Source organism: Capsicum annuum, chromosome 8 (assembly GCF_002878395.1).
Source record: "Capsicum annuum cultivar UCD-10X-F1 chromosome 8, UCD10Xv1.1, whole genome shotgun sequence".
Classification (NCBI taxonomy): domain Eukaryota; kingdom Viridiplantae; phylum Streptophyta; class Magnoliopsida; order Solanales; family Solanaceae; genus Capsicum; species Capsicum annuum.
Window position 1 is genome coordinate 129,655,929 of NC_061118.1, and position 15,124 is coordinate 129,671,052.

Consider the following 15,124-nt stretch of genomic DNA (forward strand, 5'->3'; position numbering starts at 1 on the left):
AAAATGAGCATTTTTATCTTTAATTTTTGTATGTCTAACAAAAAGTTGTTCAAATCAATAATTCCATCTACCACCATTTATATGAAAATTAAATTAATAAAATTTTAAATTAATATAATTAAATATTTTTAAATTAAAAATAATTATAAATATTAGAGACTTAATTAATTATCAAATACAATTTATATTATGTTAAATTGTAATTGTTATATCATATAAATATTAATATTATCATCAAAAGGTAAAATAAAGGGATAAATAGTAGCTCTCTGTGTCTGGAGTGTTACTACTTACCCTCTCTATTTATAGAGTTTAGAGAGAAATAAAAAGTGATTATAGTTGCACTCTCTATTTTTCTTTCTCCAAATATAGAGTATAGAGATGGGGTTGAAGATGCCCTTTAAGCATTTCATGCATATAATTTACTTTTAGTATTTAACATATAGAAAATGAAAAGGAAAGCTCATCTAATAGCATTCCAATTGGCATTAGATTGTACTACCACCTAAATAACCTCTGACAACAACAAGATGTTAATTCAAAGAAAACGAGGTATAATAGATAAGGTTGAAAACTATTTGTACAAATCCTACAGTAAGGAATGTTTGGTGTGAGGTATAAGGTATAATAGTCCAAAATAAAATGTAAGATTATTTTATCCTTCATTTTATTGAAAGAATTATTCATCCCACCATTATATCATAGTTAAATTATCCTACATACATGGTGGAATAACTAATTGTTGCAAGCTTGTCACACCTGAATCAGGGTCTAGCCGTGACATGTATCTCAAGCCCATCGTGGGCCAAAGACCGCCCCTAGCCTAACTACCTAAGCATAATAAAATAATAGTTAAAGCAAAATCAAATAATAAGAGTGATATATAAACCAATAAGAAGGTTCTAAGAATCCAAAACAAATAACCAACCCATACTTTGTCCACAAAGCCTCTAAAACCAGAATACCAAATTAGCTCGGAACATTCCCCCGACCATGACAATGAAACTCTTCAATTTCCAAAATATGAAAATAAACCTAATGAAATGGTAAAGCTTTGCCGATGATGGAGGATCACCAATTCACTGCAACTCAATCGATATCCGCTCCACCTAAGACTACACATGAGTAAACAAAGAACCCTAGGACCTTTCATCATGAAATGATGTAGCGTCCAGGGATGGTCAATGGGATAAGTATTGGAATATAACTCGAGAAATTGATAAAATAATTCTATGTCCAAAACTAGTTGAACCACATGCACACATTCATACATACATATATATAAGATGCCAGGATAGGGTACAAGGATCATGAATATGAGATTTTTAAAACTATTAACCTGGATTGTGTAGCTCTATCTATATTAAGGGAACCCATGGGCTATATGGGTTCAGCTCCCCCTACTTAAAGGTTTATAACATGTTTTAGATGAACAAACTAAGGAAATCTGAGAGAGGGCTAGAGACACCAAGCCTCCAACTATCCCAAAAATATTTGTAATGTGTAAACCATGCACACGGTCATAATGACCCCCACATCTGCAAACGTAGTTTTCAGTATTAGTCCCTCCGATACCTCCACCTTCATAGTGAGCTACATAACTCTCTTTAAGCCCAAACTAAAGCATTTATACATATTTGATATGCTATGAATTAATAGCACTTTCGACGCTTACAACTATGAAAATATACAAATTTCTTAGGTTGTTTTGTGAGATATGATGTGTTTTGGGTATGTTTTGCAGAAATTATGTTTTAGATGCTAAACTAAAGAAAAAGATGAAAATTGAAGTTTTTGGCTACTTACCGAGGCCATTCTGGGTGTAGGTGATACTTACCGAGTGTAGGTTATCCAAGTATGTGTTAGAACTTGAATTCCAGAGGCTCAGAAGCATGAAAAAGAAAACTCTGTAACTTACTAAGGGCACATACAGTCCATATATAGAAGATACGGTTCGTATGTGACCAAGAATGTTACAGAAGTCCAAGTTCAGAGAGATACAAGATCTACATAGAAGTTCTGGCACTTACCTAGGCCCACATAAGTTTTGAATATGGTATATATGGTCTGTATGTGGCCTAAGTAAGTGGTCACCGACCTATATTTTACTTTTTCATTTGTTTTTTTTATTTTAGGGTCTCCTTGTATCCTATATATACCTTTTTACATTTTGTATTAAGGTTACACACTCTTACTACTTGCACACTTATATTTGATCCCAAGATTCAGATTTTGATCTTGGAATTATTTCATTCTTGACATTAGTGATAATTCAGTTTTTGGCTGTGGGTTTTACTTGTTTATCACTGTGATATTGTTTAATGTTGTACATTATGATTTTGTTGATCATTTTACAAGCATGAGCAGCTAAATCCCTTAGCTAGGGTTGTAGGAACCCTGACATATTAACGAAGTAGGGGAAGTACTAAGTTATTCTAATCAGTATCGTTGCATGTATTATATTATCTTTGGTTTGATAGATGTCTTAGCAGTAGCAAATGCTAGGATCCCTCCTAGATTATCACTACATACTCCACAAGAGGAGTAGTAACTAGAAAAATATAATTACAATAGTAATTTGAAGATTAAATTTTGATCTAGGCTAGTCAGTATCATAGATATAAGATGGTAATCTATCATATAATAACTTAAGAATCAAAAGGTAATAGATAACTGGAATCTAACATAGGGTTATTAATATGACATCCTGAGACTTAAAAGGTAAAGGATAAAATCCATCAATGAGTCCACAAGACAGTTGATGGTACATAACTTATTAGATTTTGCATGTACAATACTGGTTTAGTTCACTAAAGCATATAAGCCTACTGAGTTGTGAAGCCATAGTGAAAACAATCATAGTGTTCGTCTCCAACTGATTACAATATAAGTTGAGATTTTCTACTTGTTCAAGATTACAACAACAACCCCTCATTTAATTTCTATTCATCCCATTGAGTTCAGCAAACTAGAGATATATACAAAAGTCTTCCCTGTGAGTTTCAACCCAACCTAGTTGGACTAATTTACTTGAAAATAACCGTTTTATCATCAATTGAAGGTGTAGTTTGAGTGTTGACAAAAATTTTGGTGCCATTGCCGGGAAGATGGGGAAGTGTTGATTGAAGTTTATTGGATTTTTTGGGTCTTTAATTTTTGTGTTCTTAGTTGGGTATACTTAGGTGTATGACTAACACCAGGAGTCAAGGAAATCCCTTACTCCTATTGAATCCTAACCTAAAGAAACTGCTATAGCCTAATTATACAAATGATGAAAACCATACAAATAAGCAATTTAGAAGGTGTTTGGGATGATCCCCAATACTGTCCATCCCCCTGATCCAGGTGATACATAGCATATTATTGATAGACAGGCAGAGCAGATATTATCAGAAGCGGCTAACTAGATTATGGAGGTTGAGGAGGCCTAGTTAGCTCAACAGACAAAGTTAGCCATGCCAAGACTGTTAGGTAATTATCGAGCAACACTCAATGAAAATAAATACATATTTTGAGGTGCTCAAGATCAAGTTATCCCAACATTCTAGTGCTTCCAGCAGTATAACGATGAGGAGGACATGCGATTCGTTGAGCCGACAAAAACATAAGCTATCATTCATCCTACACTGCCCCCAATGTGAAATTTGACATAACAAATTCCATGATCTATTTTTTGAACTTGAAAGGTGTATTTTCGGGCTCTTCTACAGATGATGTAAATATGCACCTTGTTAATTTTATTAGGATATGTACTTCTTATACTATTCTAGGGGTAGACCAAGAGGCACTAAGATTGAGGTTGTTTCCCTTTCATTGACTAGAGAAGGTTCTTTATGGTTGGGGGAAAATTTAAGTGGATCTATCACCATATGGAATGAGTTACGCAAGCAATTCTTAAACCATTTCTTTCCTCCAACCAGGATATTGTAGCTTAAATATGAGATCTATAATTTTATATGACTTTATTCAAAGTCGATATATGAGGCTTGGTTTCGAGCTAAGAAAAAATTGAGAATGGTACCCAATCATTATATTTTAGGGATGATCTATTGGAGATATTCTATAAAGCCTGAACATTAGTTCCCGAGCCATGGCAGACATAATTATTAGTAGAGCGTTTATAAGATTATGCTGGGAAGTAGCTTCTGAGGTCCTACACTAAATCTCTCTTAATAACCGAGGGTGGCATATACGAGAGGCTGATAGGGGTGCTGGGACATATTCTATTGGAGCTTTCAATAAATAGAGGATATTTGATGAGTCTGTGGTACAAGAGATCGCACAGTTGAGGACTGATATTGTGTTTCTAACTGAGCAATTTTGTAACACCTAAGATTTTTGCCCTTTGAAAATTTCTAAAATTTTATCCACATTGTTCTGACTATGGCTTCCCTACAAGTCGTAGGGAGTCTTGATGAGTCGGTGGACCCAAATTGTAGCTTGACTAGTGTTTCTGGCTAAGTTTTTTATTTTGAGTATGAGTGGCTCCCAACAAGTTGTATGGACTCATTACGAGGTATAATGTCCCAACTATAGTCAAACTAGTGTATGTTCCAAGTGTTGCTATCTTTGTGATGACTAGGAACCTACGAGTCATATGGTCCCTTAATGATTCATATGGTGCAAGTCATAGGGTCAACAGTATGTGTGCCTAATGACATTGTCTTGGCTAGAACTCATGGTGACGAGTCATAATGTGTCGTTATGAGTCACAGTGTGACTCATAGTCACTGGCGATAATTTTCTAGCTTTAAAGATAAGGGCACATTAGATATTTCCCTTATTTCCCTACTTAATAACCACAACCATAAAACACCCTTGGGGCATTCTTTCCATACATTAACATATCAAAGATACCCTCTATTCTCTCTAAATTCCCTCAAGCAAGATACTTAGGGTTTCTAAGAAGTAGGTTATCTAAGGGATCAAGGGCTGAAATCTCTTTATAAAACTTGGTATTTCAGGCATGTTACTCTTCCTTAATCCTCAATTTATGAAAAATATATATTTGAATAGTGTAATTGGATGGTTTTGAATCTGGGTTTTCAACATGGGTTGAGGGTTTTGAATGATTGTTGTTTATGTGATTTTTCATATCTACATATGAATTGATTATATTTTAAATGGGGGTTTTGAAATCAATTTGATGCATGGATATGGTGAGTAAATTCGAGGATTGTGATTTTCTCATATTTTGTGAATATTGATAATTGAATTGGTAATAACCCCAAACCAATTTTGTGAAAGTGGTTTTGAGTATGAATAATATTTTGTTGAACTATTTTCAGAATAATCACATGATATAAAAAGGTTATTGAAACATGGTGGTTTGATTTAATGAACAAAGGGAGTTATTTTCCCAAGTTAATGGAATTATGATGACATGTTGATATTACCTTGCAAGGGTCGTTGGTATGACGATACCAATGATATATGCTTAAATATGTGTTATGGTTCAATGAATAAGAATGTGTGATAAATGTTTCAATTGGACTTGAAAGAGGGTTGTGTAGCTGAGTCGTGAAAGTGAACGTTCCGAGGGATCAATACTAGAAACTTTAATTACCGACGTAGGGGTCTAAATGACTGGGTGGTTTGAGTCCCCCTTATTATATTGTTGGGAGGTTCAAGTCTCCCATATTATATTACATTATTGGGTGCTTAAGTCACCTTGTTATGTCGGAAGGTTTGAGTCCCTCATGGTACATATGTACATCCTCTGGTTTGTGAGGCTACATGCGCTGGGGCTCTTTCAGCTGGAGAAGAGCTAGACCCATATAGCCTGTTGGTTCCTTCTTATAATAGTTGAGCTAATCAAATCCAGGATAAAGTTTTAAAATGCATGATAAGACTTGTTCCATTTCTCGGCATATTAATGTATGTACATGATAATGTTCACATGGTTTTGAATTAGATTTGACTTTGCTTTATTTTATCTCCTATTACTGAGTTACATGCTAGGGTCCAACCCACTAACCATCTCCGAATGTTGTATCCCCATGCGATGCATGCACTGAAGATACTTTTACTTTGTTTGCATGATGTTAGGTTGACCGACTTGATTCTTGGTCGTTGGTGGTGAAGTGCTGAGATTCCATTATCCAAACGACTTGGACATTTTATCATCCATTCATAGATTAAAATTGAGTGTTCGCATTATTATTAATGTTATCATTGTTATTTATTGATTTTGGATTTATTAGAAGGCTTTATGGATTACCATGGACTTGGGTGATGTTGGTTGGTTATTTTTGGTCAATTACTATTATCAATTATTGATATGCCTTAAATTTTTTGAGCTTATCTTATATTATCTTATTATATATTCAAAATCAGCCACTGTTAGGTAGTGTGTGGTGTTTTGGCTAGGTACAGGGGTGGTTTCCAGTCTATGGTGAACTTGAGATACCCGTCATGGATAGGCCCTAGTTTGGATTGTGAAAAATTTGGTATCAAATCCTAGGTTATGTATCACTGGGTTTCCACAAAGCTGTGTTAAGTAGAGTCTCTTTATGGATGTGTTGTATGCCACACTTATATGGGACAGGCTATGAGGCATTTAGGAATGTTTTTCTTTCTTCTATCCCATCTGAGGACAATATCAATGGATCTTGTACTACTTATGGAGTTTAGACCTGGTCTAGAGCTCAAGCTCCCGATTGTACTACCCTATGTGGAGTTCCACTAGTTCCTTCTAGTCCTTCCTGGATACCTCAAGCTGATAAGTGTAATACTGAGTTTCCCAGTCGATATATTTTCTTACCCAATTATGGCCTCTTAAACTAAGCATTTTTCTTTTGTTTTTCCATCTTTTGAGGTCATTAAAGTTTTCACTGGTTCTAAAGTTGAGGAAGATGCTCAAAATTTCATTGATGAGATGGAAAATTTTTTCTATGCAATGCATGCTACTGATGAGGGGGGCATGGGTTTTGTGAAATATCATTTAAAGGAAGTGATGTACCAGTAGTATGAGGATGAGATCAGTCTAGGGGTGATTATGTTAAGTCCACTTTATGGAAGGACTTCTCTAGTAATTTTTTTGATTGCTTCTTTCCTTAGGAGTTGAGGGAGGCGAAGGCTAAGAAATTTGTGAATTTAAAGTAAGGCAGGATGATAGTAAAGGAGTATTACTTGAAGTTTTATTAGCTATTGTGATATGCTCTAGAATTAGTATTTATTATGAGGGCTATAATGCAGAAGTTTGCATCAAGGTTGTCTTATGATTTGATCTTTGAAAGAAAGGCTGCCTTGTTGAACAAGGATATAAATATGTCTAGACTCGTGGTGTATATGCAACATATGGAAAAGGAAAAGATGAAGTAAGTAGAGATGAGTGAAAGGAAAAATAAAAAGTTTTGGTATTTAAATTAGCATAGAGGTCAGCAATAGAGTGGTAGAGATGGTAGAAAATTATGTAAGAAGAAGTAGGGCAATTTTGGTTCCTACTATACGGATAGTGCTCTTTATTCGATCCATCTGGTGATCATTATTTTTGGAATAGTGTTTGTCCCAGGGCATAGGGTGCCCAACCTCAAGCTAGTGGGGCTCAATCATCTCCATCATATCCCCCTTATAGATTTTATGGTTTGGTGCATAATGGTGTTTGTGAAGAGGGGAGGAACAAGTGCTTTAAATATGGACAAATTGGTCATATGTAGAGGGATTGTCCTTCTAGGGTTGCTTATGGGGAAAATGAGATCCTTATTGCTACTTCGTCAGCTCCTGCACCAAAGGGTGCTACTTTTGCTTCTTGCTCTGACACTAGACGGAATCGTCTATATGCTCTTGCCACCTGCCAGGATCCTGAGGCATCCCCTGATGTTTTTACTAGTACGCTCAAACTTTTATCTCGTGATGTATATTGTCAACTTGATCTCGAGTCTCTCCTATCTTATGTGACCCCTTATATGGCTATTCATTTTGGTTTTAATCCTTAGTGTATTTTAGATCCTTTCTCTGTGTCCTCTCCATTGGGTAACTCCATTATGGCTAGAAAGATCTATAGAGGTTGTGTGATGTCGGTGTATGGTAGAGAGATCTTGGTGGATTTGATAGAGTTGGACATAATAGTATTTGATATAATTTTGGGGATGGATTAGTTGCATCGTGCTATGCATCTCTTGATTGTTGAACCCGAAGGGTCAGTTTTCATTTCCCTTATGAGTCGGTGATCGAGTGGGAAGGTATCTCCCTAGTACCTAAGAAAAGGTTCATTTTGTATCTTAGATCCCAAATATTGATTTCTAAGGGGTGCCTCTACCATCTAGTGCATGTTAAGGACTTTAGATCCGATGGTCCCTTTTTGTTGTTTGTCCCTGTAATCTGTGAATTTCTTAAGGTGTTCCTTGATGATCTTCCTGGTGTTTCTCCCAATAGGTAAATTGATTTTGGGATTGATCTTCTTCTGGATACTCATCTTATTTCTATCCTTACTTATAGAATGGAGCCGACTGAGTTGAAAGAACTCAAGGAAAAGTTGAAGATCTTTTAGATAAGGGTTTTATTCATCCTAGTATCTCTCCTTGGGGTGTTTCAATTCTATTCGTGCATAAAAAAGATGGGTCCCTTCGGATGTGTATAGATTACCTTCAGTTGAATAAGGTGACTGTGAAGAATAAATATCTGCTTCCTAGGATTGATGATCTCTTTGATCAGCGTCAGGGTTCTAAGTACTTCTCCAAGATTTATCTTCGATCGGGTTAACATCAGTTGAAGATTAGGGAAGTAGATATCCCTTAGACTGCCTTCCAAACCCGGTATAGCCATTTTGTATTTTTGGTGATGTCCTTTGGTCTGATTAATTCCCCAGCGACATCTATGGATCTTATGAATCATGTATTCCATCAGTTCTTATATTTGTTGTTAATTGTATTTATTGATGATATTTTGTTGTATTTCAAAAGTGAGGAGGATTATGCCGACCACCCTCGCCTTGTGTTGTAAACCTTAAAAGCTCAGTTGTTGTATGCAAAGTTCTCTAATTATAAGTTCTGGTTAAATGCTGTGACTTATCTTGGTCATGTTTTTTCTAGTGAAGAGATTATGATGGATCCATAGAAAGTTATGATAGTTAAGAAGTAGCCTTAACCCATGACTCTACCCGACATTCAAAGCTTTTTAGGTTTAGCCAGTTATTATAGGAGGTTTGTGGAAAGCTTCTCTTCTATTGTATCCCCATTGACTAAGTTGACTCAGAAGTAGGTGAAGTTCTTGTGGTCGGATTCTTTTGAGGGTAGTTTTAAGAAGTTGAAGGATAACTTCGGCTCTAGTTTTGACTCTACCCAAGGGTACTGATGGTTTTGTTGTTTATTGTGATGCATCTCAGGTGGGATTGGGTTCTGTGTTGATGTAACATGGCAAGGTGGTTGCATGTTCTTTTAGGCAGTTAAAGGTACATAGGAAAAACTATCCGACTCATAATTTAGAGTTATTGGCTATGGTCTTTACTTTGAATATTTGGTATCACTATTTGTATGGAGTCCATGTTGACATCTTCTTAGACCATAAGAGTTTGCAGTATGTGTTCACCCAGAAGGAGTTGAATCTCAGGCAGAGAAAATGGCTTGAGTTGCTTAAAGACTACCACATGAGTCTCCATTATCATCTAGGTAAAGCTAATGTGGTTGATAATGCTCTTAGCAGGTTGTCTATAGGAAGCTTATCTGATGTAGATAAGGAGAAGTGATGACTAGTGAAAAATATTCATAGTTTGGCTAGTTTTTTTAGTTCATCTCTTGGACTCTGAGGGTGGTGGTATGATCGTGCAAGAGGTGGTGAAGTCATATCCGCGTGCCTAGGTGAAAGAGAAATAGTTCTTGGACCCTATCTTGATGTGAATTAAGTATGATATGGGTCCCTAGAAGGTAATGGCTTTTGAGATTGGTGGTGATGGTATCTTGAGGTACTACGGAAGGATATGTGTTCTAGATATTGATGGACTATGAGAGAGGATTTTTGTTGAAGATCATGAGTCGAGGTATACTATTCATCTTGGTTCTACGAAGATCTCATGACTTAAGAGAAATTTATTGGTGGAATAACTTTAAGAAAGATGTGGCTAATTTTGTGGCTTAGTGTTTGGTTAGTCAACAAGGGAAGGTTGAGCACTTGAGGCCTGGTAGTTTATTTCAAGAGATTGAATTGCCCGTGTGGAAATGGGAAGTGATTAATATGGATTTTTTATTGGTCTTTTGTGGTCTCTCATCGGTTTGATTCAATTTGGGTCATTATGGATAGGATGGCTAAGTACTCTCACTTCTTTTCAGTAAGGACTAATTATTCTATGGAGGATTACGCTAAGGTCTTTATTTAGGAGATCATAAAATTGCATAGTGCTCTAGTTTCCATCATATCTGATCAAGGTACTCAGTTTTCATATCAAGCAAGGTTTAGGGACTAAGGTAAATCTTAGCACCATTTTCTACCCTCAGATGGATGAACAAGCAAAAAGGATGATACAAACTTTAGAGGATATGATAAGGCCTTGTGTGATCAATTTTAGTGGTAGTTGGGTTGACCATTTTTGTCTTATTGAGTGTTCTTATAATAATAGTAATCACTCTTGTGTATGGATGGCTCAATTTGAGGCTTTGTATGGTAGGAGGTGTAGGTCCCCTATTGGGTAGTTTGAGGTTGGCGAGAATAAGTTGTATGGTCCGTAGTTGGTTCACCAAGCTATAGAGAAGGTAAAGGTGATTCAATAAAGGCTTAAGACCACCCAAAGTTGCCAAAGCCCCTATGCAGATATAAGGTAAATGGACGTGTAGTTTAATGTGAAAGATTCAGTGTTCTTAAAGGTGTATCCTATGTAGGGAGTAATGCAGTTTAGAAAGAAGGGAAAGCTTAGTCCCAGGTATGTTTGTCCATTTCATATTTTGAGACAAGTAGGCAAGGTGGCTTCTAAGTTGAATTACCTTCGAGTTTGGGTTTCATTCATCTGATCTTCTATGTAACGATGTTGGAAAAGTGCGTAGGTGATCCTTCCTTGGTCATTCCTATGGAAAGTATGGGTGTCTCAGATTCTTTGTCCTATGAGGAAGTCCCGATTAAGATTTTGGATCAACAAGTTTGTTGGTTGCACTAAAAGGATGTGGCTTCGATAAAGGTTTTATGGAGGAACCAAAGCCATGAAGAATCCACTTGGGAAGCCGAGGAGGACAAGAAGTCCAAGTACCAATTCTTGTTTCCTATTTCAGATAGTCATGCTTGAGATATATGTAATCTTTAATATCTTTGTTTTCTATCTTTTTAAAGGTAAGTGTGGATGTACACTGTGTTAAATCGTGCTAATAAATTTCTTATCCCTTCATTCGAGGACAAATGATCCTTGGGGGAGGATGCAACTTCCTGAATTTTTGGCCTTTGAAAATTCTAAAATTTTAACCTCACTGTCCTGACTACGACTCCTATTATGAGTCATAGGGAGTCTTGATGAGTTTTTGGACCCAAATCATAGCCTGACTTGTATATGTGGACAAGTTTTCTATTCTGCGTTCGAGTGGCTCCAACAAGTCGTATGGACTCATTACAAGACGTGATGTCCCAACCGTAGTAAAACTAGTATATGTTCCAAGTGTTGCTGACCTGATGACGACTAGGACACTATGAATAGTAGGGTCCCCTAACGAGTCATATAGTGTGATTCTTAGGGTCAACAACGTGTGTGCCTAATGACACTGTCTTGGCTACGACTCATGGTGACGAGCTGGCGATAATATTCCAGCTTTAAAGTTGAGGGCACTTTAGACATTTCCCTCCTTTCCCTACTTAATAACCATGACCATGAAACATCCTTGGGGTATTCTTTGCACACTTCAACCCCCCAAAGACACCCCCATTCTTTCTAAATTCCCTCAAGCAAATTACTTAGGGTTTCCAAGAAGTAGGTCATCTAAGGGATCAAGGGTTGAACTCTATCTATAAAACTTAGTATTTAAAGAATGTTATTTTCCCTAATCCTTAATTTTTAAAAGCCATGTATTTTATTGGTTTAATTGGATGGTTTTGAATATGGGTTTTCAATATGGGTTGAGGGTTTTGAATAATTGTTGTCTATGTGATGTTTCATATTTACATATGCATTGATTATGTTTTAAATGTGGGTTTTGAAATCAATTTGTTGCATGGGTATGGTGAATAAACGTAGGGATTGTGATTTCCCCATATTTTATGAATATTGACAATTAAATTGGTAATAACCCTAACCCAATTTTGTGAAAGTGGTTTTGGGTATGAATAACATTGCATTGAATTATTTTTGTAACAATCACATGATATAAAGAGTTTATCGAAAAATGGAGGTTTGATTTAATGAACAAAAGGAGTCATTTTACTAAGTTAATGGAATTGTGATAGCATGTTCATGTTTTCTTGCAAGTGTAGTAGGTATAATAATACTAATGGTGTATGCCTAAATGTGATTACGGTTTAATGAATGAGAATGCGTGATAAATGTTTAATTGGGACTTAAAAGAGGGTTGTGCATCTGAGTCGTGGAAGTGGAGTTCTCAAGGGACCAATAATGGAAACCGTGGTTGTCGATGCAGGGGTCTAAATGACCAGGTGGTTTACCTTATTATATTATTGGGTGGTTCGAGTCCCCTGTATTATATTACATGATTGGGTACTTAAGACATCTTGGTATGCCGGGAGATTCAAGTCCTCTATAGTGCATATGTACATGCTCTGGTTCGTGTGGCTACACACACTGGGGCTCTTTCAGCTGGGGAAGAGCTGGACCCACATAGCTCGTGGGTGCCTTCTTATGACTATTGAGCTACATAAATCACGGTTAAAGTTTTAAAGTGCATGCTAAGACTTGTTCCCTTTTTTAGTATATTATTTATGTATGTACATGATGATGTTCGTAGGGGTTTGAATTGGATTGGCCTTGGCTTTGTTTTATACCCTATCTCTGAGTTATAAGCGACTGGTCAACCCACTAACCATCTTCAAATGCTGTATCCACACGTGATGTAGGTACCAAAGATACTTTTACTATTTCATGCAGTGTTAGGTTGATCGACTCGATTTGTCCATCGTTGGTAGTGAAGTGGTGAGATTCCATTCTCTGAAAGACATGGACATTTCATCAATTTCTATTCATAGATTAGAACTGAGAGTTCACATTATCATTAACATTTTCATTGTCCTTGTTAGGGTCAGGGGCATGTACCGACTCTTTATTGATTTTGGATATGTTAGAAGGGTTTGCGGATTACTGTGGCCTTAGGTGATATTGGTTGATTATTTTTGGTCGGGTATAGGCCATCAGTTATAGGCATATCTTAAAATTTTGGAGCTTATCTTATGTTATCCTGTTATATATTTGGAATTCAGCCACTGTTCGGTAGCGTGTGGTGTTTTATCTAGGTACTGGGGCTGGTCTTTGATCGACGATGCACTTGAGATACCTGTCATAGATAGGCCCTGGTTTGGGTCGTGAAAAGTTTGCAGTAGTGAACTACAAAAAGGGTAATGCAGTAGGTGAATAGGGTTTGGCCTCTAAAGATTGTAAGTCTGACTAAGAGGAGGAGGCTAAGTTTATTGATCGCAAATTGGCAGGTTTCCAAGATAGAAGACAAGGAAACCAAGGTCGAAACTATTATGGTGATAGATATAGAGATCATAGTAGAGAGTGTGATGGTGGATGGAGAAGGAAAGATTACTAAAAGGAGAAGGGAGACAAGTACAACCTGCCAGACAGTCGTGATACGGAATTGAGAATGGAGGAGATTTTGACCAAATTGGTGTAGGGGCAAGAAATTTAAGAGGCTAGACTTAAGGAGATCAAGGCTAATATTTTAGGTTTAACACAAAAATTTGATTCTTATTTAACTGATATCAAGCAATTAAAGAACCAGTTCGAAAAGATGTCGGATATGTTGAATTAGTGACAGCCATGTGCCTTTCTGAGCAACACGGTTCAAAATCCAAAGAATGATGGTCATTGTCTTTCTATCACTACCTGGAGTTTTTTTTATCTATGATAAATACCTCATTATATATTATTGAGTTACTAGAGAATGGTAGCACGATGGTAGATGAGACACCTACTACAGAGACAGAAAAGACGGTAGGTCCTGATGCTAGTATCGGAAAAGATAAAGGTTAGGGGAAGGTCGATGATCCTATAGTGAGATAAATTCTATGACCGCCCCCACCTTTTCCTAAAATACTAAAATAAAAGAAAGAGAAAGGGAAGTTCATATGGTTTATTGAGATGTTAAAAGATCTGAGCTTGAATATCCCTCTCCCTGAGGCAATGGAGCAGATGCCTGGTATGCTAGGTTCATGAAAGAATTGGTTACAAAGAAGTGGACTGCTAGTGTCAACGACGTTGGTGGATCGCACCATTGCAGTGCAGTTACTTCTAAGTCTCTAGCCTAGAAAAAGGGTGATCTAATGCTTTCACAATCTTATGTACTATTAGGATATTCAGATTCACCAGAGAACTATGTGACTTGGGAGCCAACATCAAATTGATGCCGCTGGCTATATTTAAGAAGTTGGGCTTAATCCCTCCAGTTCCGACCCTCGCACAGTAAAGAAACCCTTGGGCATTTCATTTGAGTTGTTGGTAAAAGTAGATAACTTCTTTTTTCTGGATGATTTTGTCATTCTGGATTGTGAGGTTGATTTCAAGAGGCCCATCATATTGGGAAGACTGTTCATGTCCATGGGTAGAGATATGGTTGAGAGTCAATAATGGAAAAGTCACCTTCAATATCCAACGAACTATGAGCAACCTACCGACATGAGGGTTGTGTCGATTATTGTTGCGCCCAAGCACACACATAAGTGTACGTGGTCCCATCAAGTAGTAAAGTGGTCTTTTCTAAGCCAAGTATTGATCTCACAAGGTGTTGTATAAACAACTATCTAATTCAAGTTTAACTATAGAGATTAAAGTGGTGCAAAGAAAATCAAAAGAGTTTATAATTTATAACTATCTGTAAACTAAAACAATGTAGTGAATTAAAGTTCTTGGACTATCAATGGAGAGAAATCTAGGGTTAAGGCTCTGCGAACAATCATACTATGCCATTAAACATTATTGGTTAGGTTACTTATCTTGGTTGTTGATTCACGGGGTCGATATTATAATCACGGTATCTCAAGCCTC